Consider the following 17,453-nt stretch of genomic DNA (forward strand, 5'->3'; position numbering starts at 1 on the left):
AATATGGCTCTGAAAGGTCAACTATGTTATTTCCATAAATTACTTCTATTCAAATTGCAAACCTATCTGATTTACCATATTCAGCCATCAAGCTGCTCAAAGAGCAGAGCTCCAGAGCATGCCTACTCTCCTGGCATATGTTTTGTTCAGGCAAATGTAAACCATCTGTGATGTTCTGTCTTTCATGGGGTGAAGTTGTACCACAAAGCAGCTAAAGATATCACAATGATTACATGTTTGCAAGGAAGCAGCTAATTAAGCTTTGCCTAAGCAGGCAGAAAGCAACCACAGCTTGAACAACTACAATCTCTACAATAGTTTTTCATCTTTCTTTCCAGAGCCAAAATACAAGGTCCTCCAGATCCTCTAAGGGGTTATGACTCAGCTAGACAACCCAGGTTAGATCTTATTTTTTCAAATCAGCAGGGATTTTCATGTGGCATGATTAAATCTGAGTTACAGGGGTAACAAGTGCATGCAAGATCCAGAAGGGAGAAGTTTTAGAGAAACAGGAAGGCAAGTTCAGCTGGAAAGAATCCTGCAGCCAAGAAAGCACATACTGTCCATGCTATAAAATCTATTTACTCATCTTCAAAGCAGCAAGGTGACAGATTACTGAACAAGTGCTGGACAAGATAAAGCAACAACTAAATTCAACTAGTGTCATTCAGTCTATGTTCAGCCTCAAGTCTCTACCCATTTCCAGTCCCTGTTAATCCCCACTTTTTGCCAGCTCACCACCATTTTAAAGGAGAGCTACTGCAGCCTCCACAAAGCCTTCATTATGAGAAGGTCTATTTGATTGCAATACAAAATTTGTCTGTTTCCAAGCACTTCCTGAATTCTCAGCTGAGGCTGCCGTCACTTACGTGGTGCAGCAAAGCAAGTCGCTCCAGCATTTTTGCTCCTTTACTTCACTGTTCCTCTAGAATGAGAGTACACATCCTGCTGGCTAACCTCCTGCTTTTCAGTTTTGCACTCCAGGGAAATCAATGCATTTCAATTACGCAAACTTACATCACCACCTACCAATCAAGGCAGGACAGAGTTCAGTTCATCCATTAAACTATGAAGTCTTTGGCAGATAGTGAAAGAAGTGCAGGTGTAAAGCACGAATCTATCATAATCTGTGATTTTAAATGGCAAGGGTAGATCAGGTGAAACAGCATGCAAGTGTAACAGAAGTGAACAACAAGGTTCTTAGCTGAAGTTCTTAGAGCATATACAGACATTTTAATGAAAACTGAATGCTATCACTTTTTTTTCTCCCCATCACACACAGACAGGGGTGGTGGGCAGACAGAACCCTGGTGACATGGCAGTTGGTTTTCTCTTCTCTCCCTGGATTAGATTATTTCATGTCAGGAGTGTATGTTTCAGCATATACATTGATTTTGATCAAAGAAAATATCCAGAACTGTCATAAACTTTAAAAAAAGGATTTCTGACCACAATGTGGCAAGACTGGGGTAGAAAAGAAGAGGGAAAAGCAGTTTTGTTTTGAGACCTATTTTAAGTTCACATCTCCAGGCAGACAGCTTCTAGCATTGCTATCCTCAGTAAGAAGCTTCAGGGCCAGTTACCTTCATTTGTTGTTTTTTTCCCTAAGGAATAATTAGATTTGCATGAATAGAGCTGTCTAGCTTGGCTTAGAACATGCATGTGGGGGACATGGAAAAAGACACAAGTAGACTGGAGGAGACAACAAGAAAATTGCAGTGTAAATACTGTTTACAAATGCTGCACTACACCAAGACAATCTCCTCAGCTGCTCAGGCAAACTATTAAATTAAACTCCAAGCAATGGCACCAGAGGTGGAGAGAAGCATGGCACTGTCTCATCCTTCACTCCGACCATAGGCAGAAGGGCAAGGATGTCCCATGCAAAGCTCCTAAGAGGACAGAGGAAGTCTTTAGTCTTCCCCAGGAATTAAGCACTTGGCTGCCGACTCCAGTGAAGGAAAGTCAGCCTCAATCTCAGCACAGCAGAACAACACCTCCGATGAACAATATATATGAAGTAAGAGCTAAGCAGGACTCTGAAAAAGCCACTGGAACCAAACAAGTGGTAATTTGGCACACAGAAAAAGGTGACTGCAAGTCAAAAGCAACTCAAGGACTGTCTATTCTAACCATGAATGCACAGCACTACCAGTGCCTAGCCTAGCCAGCACCATTACCATTATGGGTTTCTATTTTTATCTGGACAGTGAAAATGTAGATGATATAGTTAGAAGCTTCTCACCGCTTTACTGACTAGTTTTTCTTATTTGAAGTTCAAGAAGGAATGTATAAACACTCCATTTATCAGCTGTACAAGCATGAGTGCTCAATGCCTGTTACTCCCTGTATGTCTACTTCATTTCTTTGGATAATCATTGACACCTGCTTAATTCTTTGACTCCAAGGTTATGTGCAAGTACCATTTATGGTAGTTTTGCAGAAACTCATGCCCTAAGAGCCTGACAGATTGCCAGCTCACTTCATTAAAAAAACCTCCCGTGGTAACAGCTTTCTTCCACTGCTGACCAAGGCTGTGTTTGAACTGATGACCCTAAAATGAAGTGCTCTGCATGTCAACTATCAGCTATGCCTAGTCAGCCTGTAAACCGTGAATACGGGGAATTCTTAAAATAGAGCCTTCACTAACTGTGGCAGCTGTTATTCCCCTAGAAAGACAGAGGAGCTAGTAAATATGCTTTTACAGTCATCTTTAAGCCTCTAGAAGAGACTCTCTTTGTCTTGACACACCTTTCCTCCTCTTAAATATTCAAAATTTTCTATTACCCCAGCACATTTGAGAATACATTCCCTAATCCCCCTATTGACTGACAACTTCTCCTAAGATTTTATCTGCGCCCTCTTGGGATTACTTACATGTTCAAACTTTGGCCTTCAAATAGCTTGTGAAGTGAGGAATGAACAATAAGGGACAGGAGAAAGGAATTCAGCGTCAGCCAGACAGAACAATTCTGGCTCTTAGGGTTGGGCAAGTCTTGGAAAACACTACAAAACTTCTTGTCATCATACTGCAGATCACCTGCCAAACAGTAATAAAACAAACAAACAAAAAAAGACCACGAAAAGACCACTTTCAGTCCCAGTTACCACCCTGAAATGCAAAGGAACAGGCAACACCACAGAGCAGATAGCCTCCACCCTTGCTACAGCAAGTCTGCCAACCAGCCATTTATCAAGACTCCACAGCGACATGAACTTGAAAGCACTCCTCTTCAGACTCTTGCCAGCTGTCTCGGCTCAGATTAATACCAAAACCCCAGTTTGTTACAGACAGAACCTGTGACTTCACTACCCTGAGAACATGACTAAAAAGGTGCCACCTGAACACCTCAACTTAATGCTTCTGTCAGGTCTAAAGCAGCAGAATATTAGAAGTCGACTAATGGTAACTGCTTTCTTTAGCCTTTTAGTAATTTTTCCTGTGATTTCTCCTTCACCATCTTGAAGCACAGGGATGTACAGCTGACTCACTGTTTTCTGAAGATGGCATGGGGAGAGAGATTAAGGACAACTTAAAAAAAAAACCACAAAACAAAACCAACCCCAAAAAAACCTATCCAAAAGGTTCTGCCAACATAACACCAAGAGCACCCAAGTGTCAGAGAGTTTGTGCACTCTCCTGTTCTCTAGGCTGAGCTTTTTGCCATAGTATCTGGTCACACACAGACCTCTACAAATGCATACAGTAAAGGCAGTCCTTTCGCCGGGAGTGCCAAACACAACAGGACCTGCATCCATGACAGGGTTCCCAGAGGTTACCACAACAAAAGCTTTCTCTTCTGCTGGTGCACCTTAGATACATAGAGATGGTAAAGCCTTGGGTGTTATAAAAAGGGGAAGCTACAATTAGCTTCATTCTTCTGTATTAAAGCTCTTAAGATTAATCATATTGCACAAGCACCTTTTTAAACCACCCTGATGAGAGGCCTCTCCAAGCAATATTCACACATAGACCTGCTCTCTCCAAAGCTGCTGTGCTACAAACCTTGAATACACTCTCTCCAGAGTTGATGTGTTACTAACCTTGACAGAACAAAACAAAATGAGGTAAAGCAGCAAGCCTTTCAAGTCTAATTTCTGAATCCATTTAGACACTGAGAACAAAACTGTTTGATCAGAGTACAGAAACAAGCAGACAGGAATGGCTTGGTCCTGAAAAGATTCTGAAGGGAGAAGGAAAACACTCGCAGCACAAACAGATTTGTTTCACTACTGCTGCCTCAAGGACCTAAAGATGACTAGCACATGAGTATGTCTCAATTTGTAGTACCTTACATGACCTTTTGAACAATTCTTGACCCAGGCCTAAACGGACAGGGGAGAAACTACATGAATATTCATGCTTTTTAAGAACAATAATCTTTGTGTTGAAATACGTAACATGTAAACAATTTACTAAAGGTCAGATTTTAAGCATTCTATCATTCAGCCAAAATTTCTTGTTTATAAACTATTACATGACTCACAATCTTTAAAAAAACCTGTCAGCCACCTGCTGAAAATAAGCAAAATATTAGTCCTTGAAATCTCACACAAGCAGTAATTATTTTTAGACTAAAGGATACTAAGTGAAGGTTATGAGGAAAGCAACGTCATTTGCAAATAAGCTCTCTGGAGCAGGAAACATCTGAATTTGGGTCTGCTGCTGTTCAAAACAAGTTATCTGGCACTTCTAACCAAAGGCATATTTTACACACACACAAAGATGCTGGTTTATAGAAACAAAATACATCTGCCACTCTAGCATCAGTGATAGGCACTGAGCCTCCAGAATAAAAGACAATGACAGAAGACAGACCCTCCCCCTACCCAGTTTGAAGTTCAGGACAATTTGGGTGCTTAAAAGAGAGAAAGGGAAAGGAGGCTACACAGAAAGTGAGGGGGATCAAAAGGAAGCATGGCTCCTTTTCAGCTATAGACAGATAGAGCCACAATTTCAATTCATGTAATGCAACCATGGAGATCACATGAGTTCATTGTATATACTTGTCAGCACAGACTGGTGGGGCAGGGAGGAAGGTGGAATCAAATGGTTACACTGGACATGCCTATTCCTTTTCCATCAAATGGTCTATCAGGTGATCAGCACTGCTATCGGTGGAAAGCAGGGCACAAGTTCAGAGCAGTCAGTATCTCAAATGATCAACTCTTGACATGTAATTCAACAGATGAGACTCATGTATGGATGATGACTAGCTCTGTTGCATTATGGACAATTTCAGATTCAAGGAGTAAATATTGTTCTCCTCCGGCTTCCAAATTAAATTTCAGCAGAGGAAAAAAGGCTGGCCTGCATACTCCACATTTTTACACCAGCAAGGAAGAACAGGTTAGTACAAGAACCTCATGAAAATATACTGTCAGAAACTTCCCTGTACAGGTCATATTTCTGGGCTTGTTCTCTTGTCCCTGACAAAAGCTATTCCACATAACTATTTTCATTTCATTGAAACATCTTTTTGGGGGTGTGGGGGAAGCTTTGAATATCAGAAGTACTTTTTATGGGTAGATGGATTCCCCCCCTGCCCCCCATATATGCTCATTTTGCAGGTTATGAAGCACATAAGCCTTTGGGTACTTCATATTTAAAAGCAGTTATTTGTTTATTTAAAGTTCCAGCCTTTTTTATTATTGTTATTGTTCCACACACATGCCCCTTACCATGACTACTTAGAGGGCTGAACACCAAATGTAGCAGCATTTCCAAGACTCAAGACCTTGCCAGATCAGAGTTCTTCATGCTTTATGACACACTATGTCCCTCGCAAGTTTTTATGCAAGTAAAACCAGCTGCATTATTCTTTTAAACAATTATTATTTAAGAATAAAACATAATATTTGATGGTGTGTCTTGAGAAAGGCATAACATTTGCAAGCAGTTTGCAGCCATTGTTCATTTGAAACGAATCTAACTTCTTTCAGCATGTGACTGGATTCAGATTGCCATAGCTGCAGAGTCACACTCAGGCTATCACTAATTATTTTGTATATAAGCAGAAGTGGGAGTTGCCACCTGAAGTCCAGCACCCAGCTAGCCGATCTAGTCCAGAATACATCTAATGTATCACTAGCATAGAATTAACCAGTGTTAGAGCCCAGGTTGGTACCTGGTCACCATGAAACTCCTGAAGGAAAGAACTAAGCTGAAAGGCAACAGCTCTACTACATGACTTTAAGAAGCAGCTTAAGACTCTTCCCACCAATCAGGAGTATTTATATTTAAGGCTCAATATTTTCTTCAGAATAGTTCTCTCCACTCAATAGTAGACAAGTTCTAGATTAACTACATCAGAGCTGAAGCCAAACATTTTAGTCTTACATACACTCTCAAACAATCCAAATAACAACTAATATTAGCTTGTTTCTCTCCATTCTAGAACAGCCTGAAACCATGACTACAGAAGGCCAAACTTCTGAACCTGCAAGATGGAAAGAACACTGACAAATGTTAGAGTAATATGGCAAGAAAAAAAACGTTATCCCATTTTCTGTTTGACCTGCCTGCCCCCACACTAACACACATTAAATATATCTCCCTTAACCTTCTGCTAGCCTGTGGGAATTGGTTTAAATGAATAAAAGTAATACGCAAGTCAAGGATCTGAACAAGGACTTTGCTTGACTAATGGCATTAAATGCCAAATGTATACCTCCCTGAACTAGACAGGAAAGGAAAAGCTGGACCTACAGCCACTCCCTAGATCAATCTGAGCCCAACTCCAATTGGGAAGGAAAAAAAGCCAGTGATCAGCAGACCTACCCAAGTTCTTCTGGAAGATAAGATCTGTTGGTATGCAGCTGCCATGTGCCTAGCTATAAATAAGCTTCTTTGGACAGCACAGCTACCCTCCCCAGTTCTTCATGAACTAGTGCAAATCCTGAACATTTCTCCCAATCAGGAAGCACCACAAGCACTTAGAAACCACTCTGAATATCCAGCAAACCTGTTGTTCTCCCACACGACATTCACACTGTGCCCTGAACTTGAAATTTCGAGTTCTTATAGCAGCGTTCCTGAATCCAGAAGGGAGACTTTAAGGTAAGTACTAAATAAACATGTGACTAGGGGTGCTTTTAAGAGGCTACTTCACCTGATAAAGTAGTAGAAATAACAATGATAACACCTTAACAGAAGGGTGAAGCCCCAGCTTATCTGAACAGCCCAAGTGGAAGGGTGTAAAATAGTACAGTCTTTTCCATATTTCTACCTGTCTTAAGGGGAGATAGACAAAGGAATAATTCAGACTCTTCCTGTACTTCAGCACAGAAGTCATGAAAGATAATTTCCCTTCAGGGCCACAAACCAACTAATCGCAATCTTCAAAAACTGTTAGCTAAAGAGTCAGAGGAGGGAAGTGACCAGAAGTTACCTTGGCAGTGACTAGATAAGGTATTTGCAAACTTGCTTCATGTATTGAGTTGCTTAGGTAGATTTATATCAAGAACATAGAGAATTAGCAGCTAGCAGGCCATTTCCAAGGGCAGACTTCAACTCCCATCCTAAAAACCTCCATCAAGATTTTTGTATAACTGTGGATTAACAGGCTCTTCTTACACAAAAAAACACTTTCAGTTAACAGTTGGTGAATGGACTCTACTGTTTATATTTGAGACCCAACTGCCTATACTACACATCTGCTAAATCTATTTGTGAAGTCTTATCAACGGAGACCAACCTCAGAGAGAACCACCTCTAGGTTTACTGTGTAAGTGAACAGAAGTCAAAGAATTGTCTCAGAGTAAAGTGCAAAACCATAAGTTTGTAGTCCTAACTCCTGTGCAAACAGAATTGTCCTTCAAAAAGGAACTTCACTGTAGAGTCATCTCTGCATCTATCCCACATCATCTTTACTTTGAGGAGTTGACATTTTATTCCATCTAACAGAAAGGCTTATCAATAAAATATCTTGTATTGCACAAAGCCACAACAAGTGAGGGTTGCTGAAACAAAGCAAAGTTTAAGCCTCTGATCTGGGAGAGAATATTATCTTAAGATTCAAATGGGGACTGCTAGGACCAGTGCTAGAAAAATTAAGGGAGACAGAACATCAGCACACAGACTATGAGAAGCAGGAGTTGAAAGCAATAACTTAAAGCTCTCTCTACCTTCAACCTGAAAATAACCCTGAAACCCCTGTGACCTGGCAGTGATTCAGGACCTTTAAGCTCAACATGTAAGACGGGGCTAGAACTATCTCAGCTCAAACAAACTACAATGGAACCACTCTCCTTCCTTCCTCCCTCCTTCCCTGTGTCTTGAACTGTGGAGAGGATGTGACTGTCAGTTCAGTGACAGCAATTTGCAGGATACCATCCCAACAACAGTCAGAGGAAATAGTGTAGAGAGATGGAACAGGGTACACATCTGAATATACCCCCATCAGAGATTGTTACTGCAAAACAGATCATCCAACTCTGCAGAAAACTCATATTTTTACACTATCAAAACCCCACCAGGAAGTCCAGAGTCCTCTCCACCTAGACTCATTGATTTCTGCCTTTCCACTAGGTATTATCAGCAATATATTTCACCAAGTGCTTCTAACAAAGCAGTCTTTCCCCACAGAGTGGTGGAGGACACAAGAGTATGCAGTTACAAGAGGGCAGGAAAACTAGCTCCTGATCTTCTGCAGAAGACCTATTCAATGTTTACTCTGCATTGACAGGAAAGTTTCTCCTTAACAGTTCACAGCAAGATATCCAAGGCATCAGGGAAAACAAGAGTGTACCTGTGTAAGTGGCCTTTTGTGTTATGCCCTGTTATGACCATCAAAGTATGAATGAAATTCAGGTTGATTAAATTATTGCATTCATAAAAAAAAAAACTTTGAGAGGCCATCAAGCTCAACCTAATAAAAGTCCCTTCCTAATTCAGAGTCCTACTCTAAAGAGAAGGCTATGAAAACACTCCCAAGACTAAGTATTTATTTCAGGGTCCAGATTTTTTTTTCTAGAAATTGAGAAGTTTCTCAGTTCAAAGTTACTTTCTAATAAACTTATCTGTCCTGAGTCCCAGGTCTTCAAGGATTCAATCTTCACATACAGTTGAATTTCACTTCAAGCTTATCCTTGGCTTTACCAACTTATTCCTTGAAAATAATCACTTATGACCAACAAAAATACCTTTATGTATCAAATTACACTAATCACATTGGCACAGCTAATAAATCACGTAACAGACGGCTAAAGCTATGACACAAAGGTATCCAAATTTTAAAAACTGATACCATGGTTTTATAGCACTTTGTTCTTAAGTAGTTAAAATAACCACCAAAGCTTTTTTACTTGTTTTTTTCTAAAACACACATCTCGTCTCTAACCATTTGTTGTGAGGTAGGCCTATAAAGGTGGTTATTTTCAGAAGAGCTTAAAATATCTGCACATCTAAATCCCACAGAGCCTTATCATGATTTGAATCTTATTTTCCTTAGGCCCTCTAGGAAGTCCTACAAGAAGCACGCTTTGCCACAAAACCCCAGCTGTTCCTGCTGGGACTGTGCCTAATTCTGGAAGGCTTCCTCAGAGAGACTGGGAACATACCTAGAAGGAGTGCAGAACATCACAACCTCACTATTTAGGATGACACCATTACACCTGATTGGTGTGAGAACGGCTTCCACCCATACAAGTATTCACATTGCCAGAAACCTTCTTCACAGTAAAATAACAAAGTCATAATCAAGGACACTTGCCACAAATCCCAAACTAAAGAACACCCTCAGCCAAGTTCTCCAGTTCCGAGTCCTGCCCACCTGCCTCAGCCCACACCACCAACCTTCCTTTCTTTTTCCTACAGATGCCAATCCAGACCTTTTCACTAGCAGTATAAATTCATTTGAACATTTAAATGTTGCCCTACTCAAGGGAAGAATACACATGCACAAACACGTTCTACGCACACAGAGCTCTCCCCAGCCAGTCTGTAGCACTTCAACACAGGGACACAAAGATCTGGCTTTTCAAGAGCACTATCAGTCCTGTAACAAAGTCCAGGGCAAGCTGACAGCAGCTGGCGATAGAGCCAAGCCCTCTCAAAAACATCAACTCTACAGTTATCTTCCTCGCACAGAGTGCTTTGTGCTCCTCCAAACATGGAGCTTTCCTAACATGAGAGGAAAAAGGCTAAGAGCAAGATGCAAAGCAGCCGTTTTGGTTTATGGGCTGTGGCCCAGTAAAGCATAAGATAACTAGAACATAAGATAACACCACAAACATTAGAGCATTCCTTGGGAACAAAATGGGAAAGATTTGTTACTTGCGCAGTCAGCGAGATGTTGTATTTCTACACCTCACTGCAAACAACAAAAAGCAGTTGCGCCCTTCCCATTTAAGGGGATAGCTGCAGAGAGTTAGGCACACACAAGTTTTCTTTATGATTCATTTATTCTGTCCCCATCACATTCAAAACAATGCTTTTAATGCATGCTTGAAACTTATTTCTCCTATTTGTATTGAGGCTTGTAAACAAGTTTTATTTAGACAGGATTTGTATCACACATTACTGCTGAAACTTTTTTTAAAACTGGTTTTAAGTATTAGAGACTAGAATAGGGCATCTGTGTCAGAACTGGGCTGATGTGAACAGGCCTGTCTTCAGCAAAGGGGCACAGTAACCTCACCAAGTCAAATGTGACTAATTGGTGCCTTTGCTTCTATTTCATAGGAGAACCAAATAGCACTGCAATAACTGCAGGTTTGTGAGATGAAGAGCTCTCGCCAGCTGTAAAGTCTGAACTTCGTAAGCAGAAAAGAACATGATGTTTCTACAAACGAGACTGCAACAACAGTATGCAAAAGAAGCAGCTTCACAGAAGCTCTCAGAACTGGCATGCATGCCCTAATACCCATTAAATTTCTTCAAATCCAGTGTGTTCTCTTGTTCTAATAATGTTTAGAAATGTCTTTTCAGCACAAGAGAAAACCAGCTATGGAACAGAAAAGCTGAACATGACACACTGTCAAGATGACAAAAATAAAACTGAAATTTCACTCACTGTTAGCATAGCATACGCTTTCGTTGAAACCTGTAAGCAGTAGAGCATTTTCAAGGAAACATGATATTCGAGATAAGTGCACTTCTTCAGTGTGCCAAAATGAATTTCCACTGCTTAACCATAACACAAGCACTGAGCATAAGCATGGAAAAGAGTAAAGTAATTAAAGTTCAAACTCTAACTGTTGCTGCACATACACAAACACACGAAAAAACTTAAAAGTCTTACTAATGTAAACTGCAAGCACTGGACAGTGCTACTCCAGACTCTACACAACTATAGTAGGAAATTGAAGTATCTTGCCTTTTTTCAGTCAAAAATATACAAAATACGAAAACACTATGAACACTAAGCATCTTCCAAGTAGCCTCTCTTCCACAGAAAGGTAGAGGAAATTTTCAACTGTGATAAAACCTCCTACGCCAAAACTGTTTCACTGCAGCCCTCTTCTCTCAGCCCAGATCTGAACTTCTGCTTCCCCCCATCACAGAACTGACACTTACAGGAAAAAGACAAAGTAAGCGATTCACTTTCTCTCTGATAACCATTCCACAGAAAGGAAGCTGTCTAGCACTTAAATGATTATGGTGGGGCTTTTCCTTCCCATTAACTAACCTTAGGCATTCTCTCCGTATTTTCAAGTCTAGCACTTCACTGGGGTCAGAGCCTTGGATTTCTGATCATGAATCTTCTGTGGAATGTACAGAATTCACGGCTCACTGTGGATACCAGAAAAAAGAGAAGAAGCACGAAGCTGACATCTGCCCAGGGTCCCAAAATAGCTTCAATGGATCATCTGAATTGAGGTTTGTGAGAAAGGCCACTTGGAAAGATACAACTATCAGTCTAGTATAATGAAACCAATCCTCAAGAGGAGTAGGGAAGGTATCTTTTGCCCACAGATACTGGTTGCAGCACTGCCTGGGCTTAGAGACTACTTCTGTAACATTCCCTTGTCAGAAAGCCCTAGGGGCTATGACAGCAAAGGAACAAGACCCCATCAAATAGGGAGACAGCAGACTCTTGCTACAACTATAACAGAGCAAAAGAGAATTGGGGAAAGGTGCCTTTCACTTGTCCTTAACCAGAGATCTAGAGTGCATATGGAGTCTGAAGACATAGCTCAATCCCAGAACAAATACCTCCCAGGCCTCCAGTCAAGACACACAATTCCAGCTTAGATTTGTAGCCTCTCTTCTAACTGCCGAGGAAGGAACGGATTTCTGTTTTTAGGAGAGAAGTTACAACAACACAGTTTATAGCAGGCAGAGCACATGATTTTATTATTTTTTTTTTTTACCACTGCTGTTTACCAACAAAGCAGTCAAAGTTGTGCCTTCATAGCCAGCAAGTCAGCCATTCAAAAAAACCCTACTTAGAATCTGTGAAACGTATCTCAGATGAGACTGTGAAAGAACGAGACAGACCAGGAAAAGGAGCAAGTCATTTGCTCATTTAAGTGGTTTCAAAAGTCAGAACTGAGCCAGAAAAAGCCACCACACACACTTTCTTCAGCTGGCAAACTGCACATTCTCATATTTGTCCCTTATGCTCCTAAGTAAAATACGAAAACACAGCAGTCAGTCCAGGGGCTGTTTTGATTTCTTTTTATTATGCCTCATCACCAGTGCCAATACAGGTCTAGGAATCATTCAGTAATTATCCTTCTACAAAACCAGAAGTGAGTGCTTCTACATATACAGGAGAACCTCCCCCTCTCAATTGGAAGTGTTAGAAACAGACGTAAAAATCTGGAGTCTTTCAAAAGTACAATAAAAATATAAGTCAGGTTTACTATAGTGAACAGGCTGACATAAGAAGACAGAAGCCACATAACATTGTTCTGCCTACTTCCCTTCTGAAGGCAGTAGTACCCATTTAATTTTTTTTTCTTGTTACTCTGATATTTCATCCCTATTAATATGCCAAGCAGGAGCAAGAAGAGTTCTGCGAGTGTCTGTATGTTAGCCCTAGCAAACTGAGCTCCCTCTTTTCTATTGGTTAACTTGAAGCACACAGAGAAAGGTCTTTGAGACGCTACCTAACAACTTGTGGAAGTAATTTCCATAAATTAATTTGCAAGCAAGTAACTCAGTGTGACCGGGGGGCAGGGGGGGGGCACCACACAGGAACAAGCAGGGAAGAAAGCATCTGCAGTCATACTGGCCAATATTAAAAAAAGTATACCCGAGGGCATAGTGATCTCAAGGGAGGAAATCCACCCATTGGGAAACATGGTAACTAGATGTAGCACACACTCACATACCAGAAACAGAATGCTACATATTGCAATATGAATGACAGGTTCACTCACTGCCTTGCAAAAAGAGTGAGCAAGTGTGTACTGATCCTCAGATATCAACTCCAATTCAGTTAAAGTCTGAAATTCTTGTTATTGGACTGCCTATTAATTCACTGGTTTCCACTGTATGAAATGGCTCATGCATTGATCTTCCCTCCCTCCAGGTTTTTTTTCACCTGCTGTAATAAAACACCTTAAGAAAGCAGTAGGTATGAATGCTGCCAGAACTAGTATTATGCCAAAAATAGTTATACTGCATATTTCAGTACAGCTCCCAGTTTCAATTGAGGAGAATGGCAAAGTTAGATGGAGTTCAGGCACTGATTAGTCATATAGTTAACAACTTTTTTAAAAGGCAGTAGTTAGGAGGTTTGCAGGGAATAATCTCAATTCGGTCCATACTCGGGATCTGTGTGCATTACATTGACAAAGCCACTGAACAGTCACAAAACCAGGAATGTTTTTCTCAGTTTCCTGAAAAAGAGCACATGTTACAAAATTACAAAAGGGGCTAACTAATTAATAACTCAGGGCTGGCAGGAGGAATAGAAGGCTTCAGAGGTAGAGTTAGAAGAACAAACAATAGAAACTTTCAGACAAAAATGACAGAATAGACACTGAAACAACAGTTTTAAAAAGATACTGTGAATGTTAAAAGCAAAATAGGCTGCCTCCACTAAGTCAGTCCTCTGAAGGGGCCAAACACCTTTTAAAAACAAGACTACCAAGAAAGAGACAGTAAGAGAGCAGAACACTGTATTCCCATTTCTCAAATTAACAAGACTCCATAGTAAAATCATAGAATTTACCTGATTCTGTGTTCCCTCCTTTGAATCAGCACTCTTTCAACATTTAAATCAGAATGATAGTTGCACCAACAGAAATATTTCAGAATCAAATACTGAGGCTCTTGCTACAACATAATTTTGTTAAAGGAACAGACAGGGTTCATGAGGACTGTCAGGTATGACGGAAATTTCAGAAACACTACAGGTGTCAAGGAGGGGCTTCAATAACATTGCAGGTAGGCAAATAAAACACACTATTAATTTTGGAAGCATTCTTGTAACTAAACCCCAACTTTTAGCAGATCAGATTTTGTAACTACAAGTTGCCAATCTCTTAAAAAAAAAAAAGCAACAACAACAAAAAACCCACAACCAAGCATAGGGGAGGAGGCACCTTTGTCACAAAATGGGATGAATACATACATCCCTAGAAATAACTCCCAACACACAGTCCAATGAAACTGCCAACTTCACCACCAGCCACACAAATCTTAAATTGCAGGGTATATTAAAAAGGGTTGTCAGGTTCACTCTAACACTATTCACTTCCTTGCCTGTAGCATTACTAGGCTTGCCTACTTGGGGATGTAAACAGTGTCACACAACAGTGGTTCCCATTCAAAAAGTCACCAAAGACAGAAGTAGGAGGGTTTTATTAAGATTTTCAGTAATTGGTAGTTATGCTTCAAAAAACCCCTAGGGTTCATGACTCTCTGGGGAAAACAAGGTAGATATTTTTATTTTGCTTTTTAATACTGTTCTGGAAGTATGCATTTGTACACACAGTATGTGCCAAGTGGCACAGTTACAAGCTATCACAATTTTCCCAGGCCTGCATCTATTCACACCCACACTGATATCTTGCAAATCCATACCCATATGCATAAGTAAAAACAGATGTAAGGCTTCATTAGTATATGCATAAACATTCATTAGTTGCTATTCATGCCCACAAACACGTATATCACATCTGCAAGATAGTGAAAAGTTCCCTCTTAATGTACTGATCCCAGAACAGGAAAAGACCTAGATTCTTATCCTAGCTGTATATCTAAGCTTATGAAGGTCATCTACAGTATAATACTGCATTTCATTTACCTCCCTTCAAAACCTGAGGGGAACACACACTTTTATCCCTTTTGTAAAACGGCCGGAACACCTAGAGATGAAAGAACTTCAGTGTAATGTTAGATCAATAGCATTTTCTCCAATTTAAAAGGTAATGCTGCTTTCCTAGATAACAACGGAGTACAGACAGGAATCCTGCAATGCTGCAAATGCCTGTCTAAACTAGAGAGCAAAGTACAGGAGAAGGACAGAAAAGCAACTACTAATATCATTCTCCTGCATACAACACCCTGGTTTGTACACAAGTTCTGTGAAACAGGAAAGACAGCTGGGTCCTTCCTTTCCAGTTTTACTTCCTTTCAATTTCTCTTTTAGGCTTTGTAACATTTCTCTTTCAGCTGAGTAACATTCAGGCCCACCAACGTCAGGACCTCTGATTTTTTACCAGCATTTATTTTAAGACTAGACTGACTATGCCTGGTTTACACTCCTTCAGAGAGCAGGCAGGGCATCTTATTTCAAGTCTCTCTGCAGAGAGGTAACAAACTCCATTCCTGAATGTGGCTGCTCATCTGAGACAAGTAAGCTTCTGTCATTCTCCGAGTACAGTGAGTGTTTAAGTCAATTCCACGGAACCACTTCACAAACAAGTCCTGACATACAGTCCACCCCTACTTATTTTTACATGAAAGCACCATCCTTATGCCACGCTACAGTAAAAGGTGCCCTTCTGAATCAGCGCAAAGCACTCTGAAGGAATCATAAAGAGAAACTACATGACTAGAAACATCTCAGTGTAACACAAATGCGTACTTCAAATACCCATCTGAATACTAGTTTTACAAAAAAAAAAAATCAACACAGCTTTTTACTATTCCAACATTTTACCAAGCTGCTCCTAATCACCAATTAACAATGCAGTCATTTCTCCAATTATTAGAAGCCTCAAGTTTTTCATATATTCAGTGCTAATTAAGAATAAGAAGCATGTATTTTGCTAGTACAAATATTATGAAGTCATGTACAGGAAGAGGTATTTTTTTGTTACAAAACCAGTTGATATAGGCAGAAATGACTACGTTCACAAGTCCACAAGCAAACCTGAAGAAGTTCACTGAGCTAAGAGGGAAAGCAGACAGCAGCTAACAGAATTACATTCTCTCAGAAGTACTGCTCCATCTGTCTCTCAGCTGGGGCCTTAGAGACAGAGAACAAGCCTATGAACCAAAACCCTACACGACAAAAATAAGAATAATGGTTCAACATGATTTTATGGCACCTCATCAAACCACTGGCTGTATTTTCTCTCCTTTATTAACTTGCTTCTGTTGCCTCTTTCTTTCATAGAAGCTATAGCCTTTTAACACTTCTCTTGAAAATGTTCATCCCTTTTCTCCACAGGTATCAAGTATGTCCTCCCAAATACAAGACCATTAAGCAACAATTTTTCTTTGTCATTCACCGTGCTTTCCCCCATACCGCAAATAGTACTGACAGTAGTCCCTTTGCCACATCCCCACCTGACTAGTAATACCATTACAACAGCTACAGGACCCCACAGTAAACCTGGCCAGGTTTGCCATCTTTTATTCCAAAGCAGCTATTTTTAAACCCAGATCAGTTTTCTGATCAGACTCTTCATGCACACCCAGACAGCTGTGCTGTGTGACAAGAGGAAAAGAGGACACAGCACCCCAGGATAAAAAAACCCGAGCAGCTGGAGGTAGAGGCACTGCCCAAGACACTCCTAAAAATCTCCCCTTTGTAATTGTTTTCCTTTTGTGTTTAGCTTTAATGATTGCTTCCATTGTTTCAGATCTGAAGAACCTGATGGCCTTAAGGCCTATTTACTGAAAAGGAACGCACTTCACTGAACAATGTAGCTATAGGAAAGCTGTATCTAAAGTCTGTTTAGAGAACAATGAACAGTTGTCTTGATTTAGTATCTTCAGATCTGTAACTATCAATATGTAAACCAAAGGGAAAAACACTACTCTCATAGCAAGCACTACACTCATTTTACCCCACTGGCTCTGCAGTAACAGAGCTTAGCCGAGAAAAGTCCTGGTTTTAATAATGCTGCCATACCACAGAAAGGAAAATCATTTTTAGAAGTGAAAAGCACAACTCAAGCAAGAAAGGAATTTTGTTTGTTTGTTTCTAGAGTTGCCTTTTTATTTAAGAAAACACAATGAAAAGCATAAAAATCTCAGAAGAATGAAGCAGACAACAGTGCCCGGAGGGAAAGGGAAGAAACAGAGAGGCTGCACTCCAACAGCA

General features: G+C 40.4%; 2 protein-coding genes across 21 annotated transcripts in view; both read right to left on the reverse strand.

Moving 5' to 3' along the window:
- Positions 1-17,453, reverse strand: part of MICAL3 (microtubule associated monooxygenase, calponin and LIM domain containing 3) — a 184,329-nt gene that overhangs the window by 131,805 nt on the left and 35,071 nt on the right. The gene's annotated exons all lie outside the window — the stretch shown is intronic.
- LOC104325370 (aldo-keto reductase family 1 member B1-like) overlaps positions 1-17,453 on the reverse strand; it is a 236,250-nt gene that overhangs the window by 86,852 nt on the left and 131,945 nt on the right. The window lies entirely within an intron of this gene.

Source organism: Haliaeetus albicilla, chromosome 19 (assembly GCF_947461875.1).
Source record: "Haliaeetus albicilla chromosome 19, bHalAlb1.1, whole genome shotgun sequence".
Lineage (NCBI taxonomy): Eukaryota > Metazoa > Chordata > Aves > Accipitriformes > Accipitridae > Haliaeetus > Haliaeetus albicilla.